We start from the raw sequence: 10113 nt of genomic DNA, 5'->3' as shown, positions 1-10113 counted from the left end.
TACTTTAGAGTTTTATTTTTATTTTTTTTTTTGAGACTTACGGTATTGTGTGGAAAAAAAAATATATATTGAATTTCTCTTTAGTTTCACTTAAAGTCTGACAATATTTTGTTAAAAGCTCAGAACATTAGTAAGTTTTTGTTAAATCATCAATTATCAATGTACGTAAAGAACGAATTGTGAAAATATACCATTAATATATTACATCATTTATCGCTCGATAAATCATACGGTTAACCATAAAAATGTATTACAGTCTTATTGTGTCTGACTAGTTTAGTTTGTTGTGGGAAGCTATACGCGCCAACGCACTCGAACTTAGAAATTATTTTCATCTTATGGAAGGTTGTATGTTTCACTACTTGAAACAATTCATTAAATATAATATCAATACATTGCTCTAATTATTGATTATAATGATTGAATGATAATATTTGATTGTTATTCAACAGGTTAACCGCTACGCGTACCATTTTCGGTACATGATTCATTTGCCTATTAAATTAATACAAAAGAGTTAATATGCTTGATGTGTCTGAATAAGGTTGAAAATATCTTTGCTCTCTCTTTTCCTTTGTTTAAATTATACTTATACGTAATTTATTAGGTATACATAACAATTTTTAACAAAAACTCTAGTATAAAAATGTATTGGCAAAAACGAAGTGTACTAATAATGGGCGCGAAGCTCTTTGAGAAGTATACCGAAAATGATGAAGCGGTTAACCTGGTAATCCAAATAAAATAATTATTTTACATAGTTTAGTAAAACTCAAGTATCAAAAAGTTAAATTCCGGATAGGTTTTCAGTATTTCTTCATATTACATAACTTACTCATTCTTCTTTTTTTCTTTTTTTTTTCGTCCAACGATAAAACTAATTATAAATATATTTCTTAAAAGTTCAGTTTACAGAAATCAATTTTTACATAATTTGGAATTATATTCACGCATATTATTTGTTTTTAAGTTATAATATACTTTGCAAAATCTATATTGCTTTGTTCAATCGGTACAGTTATAAAAAAGTGTTATTTCAAATGAAAAAAAACATTTTCACGGTAAATTACGTACACAAAATACACATCAACAGACCACATAATTCTCTAACCTATTTGCTTTGTGTATGTGATTTATGGCACACAGATGATCATCATGTGTTGCTATTTTAATAATGGTGTATGTTTTTTATAACTGAAATTATGCATTATTACATTATTTCATAATATATTAATAATAATAATAAAATAATATATAATTATTAAATAATTATACATTATTTGACATCGGTTTAATTTGTACTGTATTGATTTTTTTTTAGGGATCGAGCACGGGTCAAGAAGTTTTCGATGTGGTCGTAAGGCATTTGAGCCTTTTGGAAACAGCATATTTCGGCCTCCGTTATTTGGACTCGCAAAATCAAACCGTGAGAATAATAATTACAATATCTCGAATACTTTAATACTATACGGTTGCATTAAGCAGATTTTATGATTTTTTCATTCATATATTATTTCTAACTGTTTACTTTTAACCGTTTACTCGTCTTATTTTGTATATTCAGCTACACAGTTCGATTGGTTACTAAGTGACCGAAATGCGTAGAATCACCTGGCTTCAGTAACCTATAACTAATAGATCAATAAGAAAATATTAGACGTATACATGATGAATAGTATAATATGATTACATGTAGTAAATCCTATCGTAATCCCTTATGACAAGTGGATACACTATCGCTGACGATCAATTTTTTGACGTTTATATGCATAGTTTGACATTTTTTCGATATCGTTGTAAATAATGATACGTAATATTTTTCTTTAGGATAAACATTTTGTATTCTAATATTATTTTGATACTTCACTAGCTATTTGATAACATTTTTGATTATGCGATCACCTTATTTTAATAACCATAAGGATGGATTTCCTTAGATCCGGTTTTTTTTTATCAAGCTCGTTTGCACTGTTTTTTTTCTTTAATTAAGTTCGAATAAAAAAAGAAAAACCGGACGATAGATGGCAGAAAAGCAACGTTGTGTTTTAGATTAAACGTGAACTTCCGCTGAGATACATAATTGTGCGCAAATCTCATTTAGAATCGTTAAAAATCATTAAATTTAACAAATAATCGTTTACACTGCGCGTGTGTACCTATATATTACGTAGTAAATAATAACACTATGTGACCTCAATCGGTAGTAAATATTTTTTTGTTATCTGTTTCAGCACTGGTTGGATTTATCCAAGAAAATGAACAAACAAATGAAGGGTACGTATATATAAATAAGCTGCATATAATTTAATACTACACACACCATTGTTATACTCCACAATGCGAATTCATAGTTGTAAACGTTTCCGACCAAACGTCTTCCGACGTTGTTGCGGTGTGCACAGGTACATTTAACCACGTTCTCGGTCGTCGTGGCGATAGGAGTTGTAACTGTGGTCTTAACCACTATTTACAACCACGGGTTAGGGAGAGGTAGGCACAAAACGTTAAATCGGATATCTGTACGTATATACCGTGTGTATGCAATTCTCCCGGAGGTTGGGGGACACTTCGCAAGGCTTATTAATAGGATTAACCCCGTAGATACACATACACACACACACACACACACACACACACACACACACACACACACACATACAAACACGTTAAGGCCATAATTGTAGTTGCATAAATAACCTAACCCGACCAAACTGCGACCCTTTTCAGCAGTACGAATGTGTGTTTGAATCTGTTGAGAAATCAGTTTATTATCCCTAGCCAGTTAAGCAAACATTTCAAATCCACACTTGGTAGTTATACAATATTTAAAACGTACTATATAAAGCTAAGCGAAAAATTTACATTTATACTTAACGCTGACATGGTACCATAGTGTATTACGGCGTTTAATTTCTTCGTGAACAACATTATAGTTTTTTAGGAAAAAACCTTTAAATTACTTAAAAATTACGAAAAATATATATAAAAAAAAAAAAATCTAAATCAACCCTTCAACCGTTTTTAAGTTTTATTCACTTTTTAGAAAACTGATAAATTCTAGATATCTCCCATCAAATCCGGATTAAGACTTTCAGGGGTCTAGGGTTAATACATGGTGGTTGGCCCTCACCAACGAAAACAATTCTTTAAAATAATAAAAATATATAATAAAACGAATCTAGACAAATTACTCTATCTTGGCCATGGTGGTAGATATGGTAGATGGGTAATGAGCCGCAACTTTCGTAAGTTTAAACAGTAAAAAAATAAAAATATTCTTGTAGGTACTATAAACAGTGAAAATAATCAGTAATTTTAAGACGAGAAGACTGTGCTCTTTAAACGCATGAGTCCTGAGGACGATCCCCCTTTGCCTCCTTAATCCAGACTTGATACTGATTCGATCCGAATACGTTCTCATAAATCCCCTTCTTTCTCCGAAATATTTTTTCATTACATGTTGTACAGCGTATCGTTAATTCCAAATGTTACACTGCCGATTACGCGTGTTTGTTGATATTAGTTACCGTGTTTTAAAGTTGCGTTTTATAACTAGATGAATAAGTCTAGAACAAGTTTCACATTATATTGTTGTACAACTTTTAATTGAGCAAGGTTCTTAGTATACACTATAATACTGATATAATCAGGACCACATTTAGGGGGGGGGGGGCACTGACTACAACTGCCCTGGTCGCCAGTTTTTTGGGGGTTCTAAAATTTTATGTTCGGAAATTTGTTTACTAGTGAATTATTGAACTTTTAAAATTATTATTATTATTATTTTTTTTTTTTTTATAACAGTATCATAAATTAATGTTAATGTATTTAATTTATTAATATATATTATTAATGTATTTATAGCAATATAGCTATCAGCGATCCAGAATATTATTAATATATCTAATATTAGTTCCCAAATTTGTTGTTATCGCGTGCGGCGTGCGGTGGCGTACCTACTATACAAAAATAGCATTGATTTTAGAATATCTAAAGGGTTCATGAGGATCTATCTCCTATATTTTCTGTAGATAGGCCTTTTAGAGGGGCGCCAATTTTTTTTTTGCGCCGGGGCGCAAAATGTCAAAATACGGCACTGAATATAATATCAATGTTAAAATTTAATTTTTGTTTATACAACCCATTTTTGGAATACTTAGGGACTTCTTTAGACTTGACAAATATTGTTTTAATTAACCATCAATGTTTATAAAACAAAATAAAGTTTTTCATTCATATATTTTCATATTATTCTATGATATTTTAAAAATCCAACTTGACAATAGCTTATAACAATTTAAATGATATTACAATTAATTTCAACCAAACTATGTGGGTTTATTCTAATTTTGATTTTTGTATTGTAAACGAAACGTTAGCAATTTTTTTCGTAATTAATTGATTGTTAATTCCTTTGAGGTAAAAATACATAATATATTCCGTCTTGTTAAAAAAAAAAAAGATAACAACCGCTCTCAGTCTTAGTGCCTGTACATTTGTTAGTGCGAACACCAACCGTCATCATTTCTGTGGCTCTCTAGCCCCGGGTGGTATTATAATGGCGGTAAAAACGTTTCGATTAAAATCGCCAACGTTATGATTTATTACCTAATAACCCTTGTAACGGTGGACTTCTCGTCATATATTGTGGAATTATTTTGAAACGAAATAATCCTACACAATCTCTGTGCTCGAAATCGATATTTACCTTTTTTGTTTTTTACCTCCAATGATTAAATTATGTGAATATAAATTTCATTCGCCCTTCCGATTCGTTCAAATATTGCTATTGGTTTGCCTACGCCTGACGTTTTTTAGCCGTCCCGACGCTGACGTTTTTTGTTCGACTCGTCGCAACACGCGGGGAAAAAGTCTACAAAAATTTAACCATGAAATATTAAAAAAAAAAACAAAAACTTTTGATTTTGGAAAAAATATTCGTATCGCCGTGTGCGCGTGTTTCGCGAGCTCTTCGATACCGACGAACCGAACACTTACCGTCCAATGGTGATGCAATAGCGCCGGAAAACCGTTCTGGGCAAGCCGAAACCCGGCCGTCCAGAGGCGTCGTGCAGCACTTGGACGACGCGTGCGCCGGGGAAAAGGTAAATCGATCAGTTTTATTAACGACGAACGCCCGTAGAAACCGATTCGCACCGCATTACTTCTGGTCGTATTTTGAGTGGTCGTAAAACGTGATCGTAATCGATTTTGTGTCGTGAATCGCGTCGGCCGTCGGCGTTCGTGAAATAACAATACATCTAACGCGGTGAAGAGAGAAGCTTGTCGAAGAGTCCGCGCGCGCGCACCCGGGGCGTACGGGCCGCCCCGCCAGGTGACTCTAGGCGACGGGCGATTCCTCGAAAACACCACTGTCGGATCAGGGGTTTCATACTTCACGCTCATGCGGGAGGACACGTCTTCGCGTAATAGACGGTGCTTGAATTGGCAAAATTAAAGAAGTGGGTGGGACCCTTGCTTTCTTTATAGAAAATAGCGTTCCCAAGACTTGTTAAGCGTTATAATTATAACGCAATAATAGTAGAGGGACGCTAACATTTCTGAAAATTAGTTGGGGTACGCTGTCCCCCTGTGCCCCCGTCAAGTCAAGCACTGGTAATAGGTACACAGAACGATATCCGAACAGTCCATCGTCGTGGCTGGGCGATTTCGTTTTTCACCCATAATCCATTCCAAGCGCGCGCGCGTGTGATGAAGTCAGTGCGGTACGTGTAATATATCAGTCCGGAAGTTAATCCCGCGGGACGGAAAAGGAACGCGCCGGTACGGAGTTCGATACACCGTATAATTGACCCCCCCCTCTCCCGTCCTGATGCGATCCCTTGCCCGCTCGAGGACCGCAGAAACGAGTAGCTCTATGAACCACCTACACCGCCCACTTCGATATCCCTCATAATACAAATTTAGTACCTGCGCGCAGCAAAACGAACTCGCGATGTACCATTATTATTATTATTATTATTATATACGATAGTATAATCGACGCTAACACGGTTAACGGGAAATGTGTATAATGCGGATAACACAATTATTAGGGTTCGGATTTCAATGAACCCATAATTTTTTATTAATGCTTTTGCGATATATCTAGCCCATTTGGTTCGAACGGCACTGCGCCAAAATCAACGCGTGGAAATTAATCTTAGCACGTTTGCATTACGATATAAAATGTTCACCGGAAAAGGGGAAAAATAAAAGTACTCTTAAACAACGTTTGCGCCGATACGAACGCGTTGATTCGGGGTTTTTGGAGATTGATTGTCCCCGCACAGCTCTGGTAATAATCGATCTTATGTCTTGTACTCTTTTTTTGTAATTCATTCTTGCCTCCACCTCGACCACTATACGCATCGTATTACACGTTTAACGGCTAGCAGTTATTTGACGTTTTTTTTTTTTTTCATTTCAGGTAACGAGAACTTCACGTTTTATTTCGGCGTGAAGTTTTACGCCGCCGATCCTTGTAAGCTGGTCGAAGAAATCACCAGGTAAGATGTAAACCGCGAAACATTCGTAGACCCGCGGTCGGACTCGTAGGCCGGTGCACATCGCCCGCGGCGGTTGTACACACGCGACACGAGCGCAACACCGATAGGTTCTGCTGTAAGCGGCGTTTGTGACCGACCGCGGTTCGATTGCAGTCAACGATTACGATTATATTACTAAGAAATAACGGGTTTTCGGCGGAGACACCCTGTGCCGCGTGCGCTCGCGGTGAATAGTTGCTAAGACCGAAGCGCGACGGCACCGCGGCCATTATCGGGAAAACGGTCTTGTCGGCTTGTAATTACGGTGATTACGGTCGGTCTCGAACGGCCATGGATGGTGCGTGCCGGGGCGCACCGAGTTCAATTATATTACACGACCTCGTTCCGGGTCGTCGTCGGTTGTAATGATTTGTACGCATAATACAAAAATCGAGAAACATTAACACGAGCACTGTGTTCTCGGAAAGGTTTCGACTTCGGCGTTTTGAAATCCGTTACGATTTGCGTACGCGTCCAGCGCGCGCTGGCACAGTGGCCCGTTTGAAAGCGCACGCCATCCGTTCCGGGCACTCGTTAAACAAATGATATCGTACCAACACTGTTTCGGTACGCGCCCATCCATCATGCACGACATTTTCGATCTTGGTTTCCGTGTAAAATTACATTTTTCTCATCTTCTCCGGTAATATCAAAAACGAATACGACACACGCGCACGTGTGCGCTCAGTACGGTGTTTAACGTACGCCGAGCGTACGAGGTACCGACACGTCGAAGTGCCCGTCGTGCAACATGTTCGTAACCAGTCGTTATTGGGTCAAGTGATTTATACATCGATGCCTCGCGCTCGCCGCGTTTTGTTCGCCGTGTCCCTTCGCGTCACCGCGCGCGCGTTCGACGGTTATTGATTGCGGCGGACGCGTCGAGGTCGTCGGCCGTGGGCGGAGGACACTACACGAATTAACAGAGTGTTGTCCGCACCGCGGGTAGGTGCCCGCCGACGTATTGCTTTTTATCACTACCGGCTCGTAGACGTAGATCGGGACTAAACGGATCCCGAACTGTCTCCTTTGACTCCGTGACACTGATCTAAGGGCTCCGCGTACACGCCTGCGCGTTACACCAGATGTTCGAACGGTTGAATATCGTTTCATTTTTACGGGCTGTGTACAGTTGTGTATGACATGCCCATCGACTTGTACATTTGACCAAACCATTCGGGTTCCAGTGTTTTTTGACGATTCTCGGCGAAACTAGCAACGTGTTCTTTGATCGGACGAAACATTTGTATTTACACGGCATTCGAAGTACAAACAAATAAATTGAGAAGCAAACACAATTGGTGATTTCTTACGAGTTGTGGTTTAACATTGGGCTCCGTGGATTTTTTTTTTTTTTAATTCCATCAGTTTAGTGCTTCGCGAACAAAAAAAAAGTTTAAAAACCACCGGGTTTCAGGTTAAACTAAACCTGAACAATTGAACGCGGAATCGGACCGGAAACCTGAACGCGGCCCGAGGGCGATTGCAGTGCACGCGCGTGTCGTGGGCACGGCTCGTAGGCAAACGCGATTAAATAGACCGATCAGGCGTGATCAAAACAAACATACACCGGCGACGAGTGTGTTGTACGTCATAACACGTGGTGCGTGTTGTTATCTGACCATGGTTTAGCGATTCGATACGCATAAATTAAATCGGGAACCGTCAGGAAACGGATAATTTCGCTCGAGGTGTTATGACGTGTGGAGTGCTACGGTCGAAACGTAAATGATTCCGTCAATACGTTTGAAACGTATTGTAATACTGGGGCATTGCTTGTTGCGATTATTGTGTGCGTACACAAAGTATGTATTGTACATCTTTATTATGTTCCAATAATAATTGTTGATCATTATCGAAGTGATTCGAACAGATCAGATCGGACGAATCGAAATATACAAGTTTAATACTATGACTGCTAAAATACGATACGTTATTTTATATATATATATATATGTGTGTGTAGTAATTGTAATTTAATATTATTATATGATATATGGTTCATTTTTATATCGTAAATATTGTTTATTTTTCCTTCGAGTTCTCGTATAATTTTGAAATACATATTATATTTGTTTTTGTGCCAATTCAAAAGTGACAACTAATATTTTATCTATACGTATATATATAATGTATGATGTATAATATTATAAAGTTATTATTCAAAGTTCTATGTAAAACTGAATCCTAAATCTGCATTGAAAATATTTTTAATACAAAAACGGAGTATTCTATATATGTTTTTGGTATGCTTTTATTTGATCAAAACTGATGCTATTTTCAGATTGCTTCAGGGTGATAATTTTTTATTTCTCTTCATTTCATTTTCGGGTATTATTGTTTTATTTTAAAATTGAGATTTTTTTATTTGGTTATAATATAAAACGTAACGCTGCAATTTTTTAATATTCTGTTTGTTTCTAATTTTATAAAGATTTTGATAACCAAGCTTTAAAGTGATTAATTTTTAATTATTTATTGCTTTTAAAGAAAACTATAAACATCGGATTTATTTAATACTTTATTGGTCAAAAGTTCAATATAGTTTCAGTGAAAAGTTGACATATTATTGCTTTTGATTCGATAAAAACAGTGCTAAGACTGTAAATAAATATTTTTAAACAAAAGTTTAATCTTCAAGAAAAATATAGAAGGACATAAAATACGATTTTACTTCAACAAATTCCTTAAATAAAATAAATTCTCTCCGTATAATACTTAATACTGTAGATATCGAAAGCCTTAAACATTCAAATATTATTAATTTATTTTGATACATGATTACATAACTTTTTGCAATAATTATTTTATCGGTGTTAACAATTTTATTTGAATATCACAACAAATCATAATTTCAATCTGAAACCCGTTTTTTCTAATTGAGAAAAGGAATTTCTAAATCTACTTGAATCTTATAAAATCAGCAATATCACGAACTCGGCGTAACATATCCACTGCGGTGTGTTTGTATGTAAATCGAACGGTCATATCATAAATCATAGTGCAGATGTTTATTTAAAAAAAAAAAAAATTTAAGAATATTTCCCGAAACCCGATAGCTTATTATTTATTTATGTTCCAAACACGCTTACCCACCAACTCACAAGGACGTTATTAAGGCCATTCGGCTTATCGTCAGTCACACGGCCTATAAAACTAAAGCGCTTCGATTTACCAGCACTCGAGTCGGTAATGTGTTCCGTCGAGTTGAAAACCGTTCGCCGACGTGTTCAACGCGAGTTTCACATGCTTACGAAGCCATTTTCGATATTTAATCAAAATAAATCATTCGCGCTTTGTACACGCGCAATGAGTGGCTGCAGTGTCGTTTTGTTTACCGACGATCGATCGACAAACCCGCCTTTTTATCGCGATCCCGCGAACGTCTTAACTCCGCGAACGAGAACCCATTTATCAAACATCAACATAACACCGGAAGTCAACACTTTTCGGCGCCGAACGGGACACACCGTCGTCCGCGACAGGATGAACGATGGCGCTACGTTGCGTTTATCGGCTGTAGCTCGAAGCGCTGAACTCGAGTGAATCCAGTGAATTCGTGACG

At 36.9% G+C, this 10113-nt stretch overlaps 1 long non-coding RNA gene across 1 annotated transcript; it reads left to right on the top strand.

Moving 5' to 3' along the window:
* The first annotated feature begins 1311 nt into the window (after positions 1–1311).
* On the top strand, positions 1312–6512 carry LOC112690451. The gene is made up of 3 exons (XR_003149217.1): positions 1312–1426; positions 2232–2274; positions 6431–6512. It is a non-coding gene; the product is annotated as an uncharacterized LOC112690451 (long non-coding RNA).
* Positions 6513–10113: the final 3601 nt, after the last annotated feature.

This window comes from Sipha flava, unplaced genomic scaffold (assembly GCF_003268045.1).
Source record: "Sipha flava isolate LNK unplaced genomic scaffold, YSA_version1 50511_pilon_pilon, whole genome shotgun sequence".
In the NCBI taxonomy this organism is placed as follows: domain Eukaryota; kingdom Metazoa; phylum Arthropoda; class Insecta; order Hemiptera; family Aphididae; genus Sipha; species Sipha flava.
This window is presented reverse-complemented; position numbering and strand designations above follow the sequence as displayed.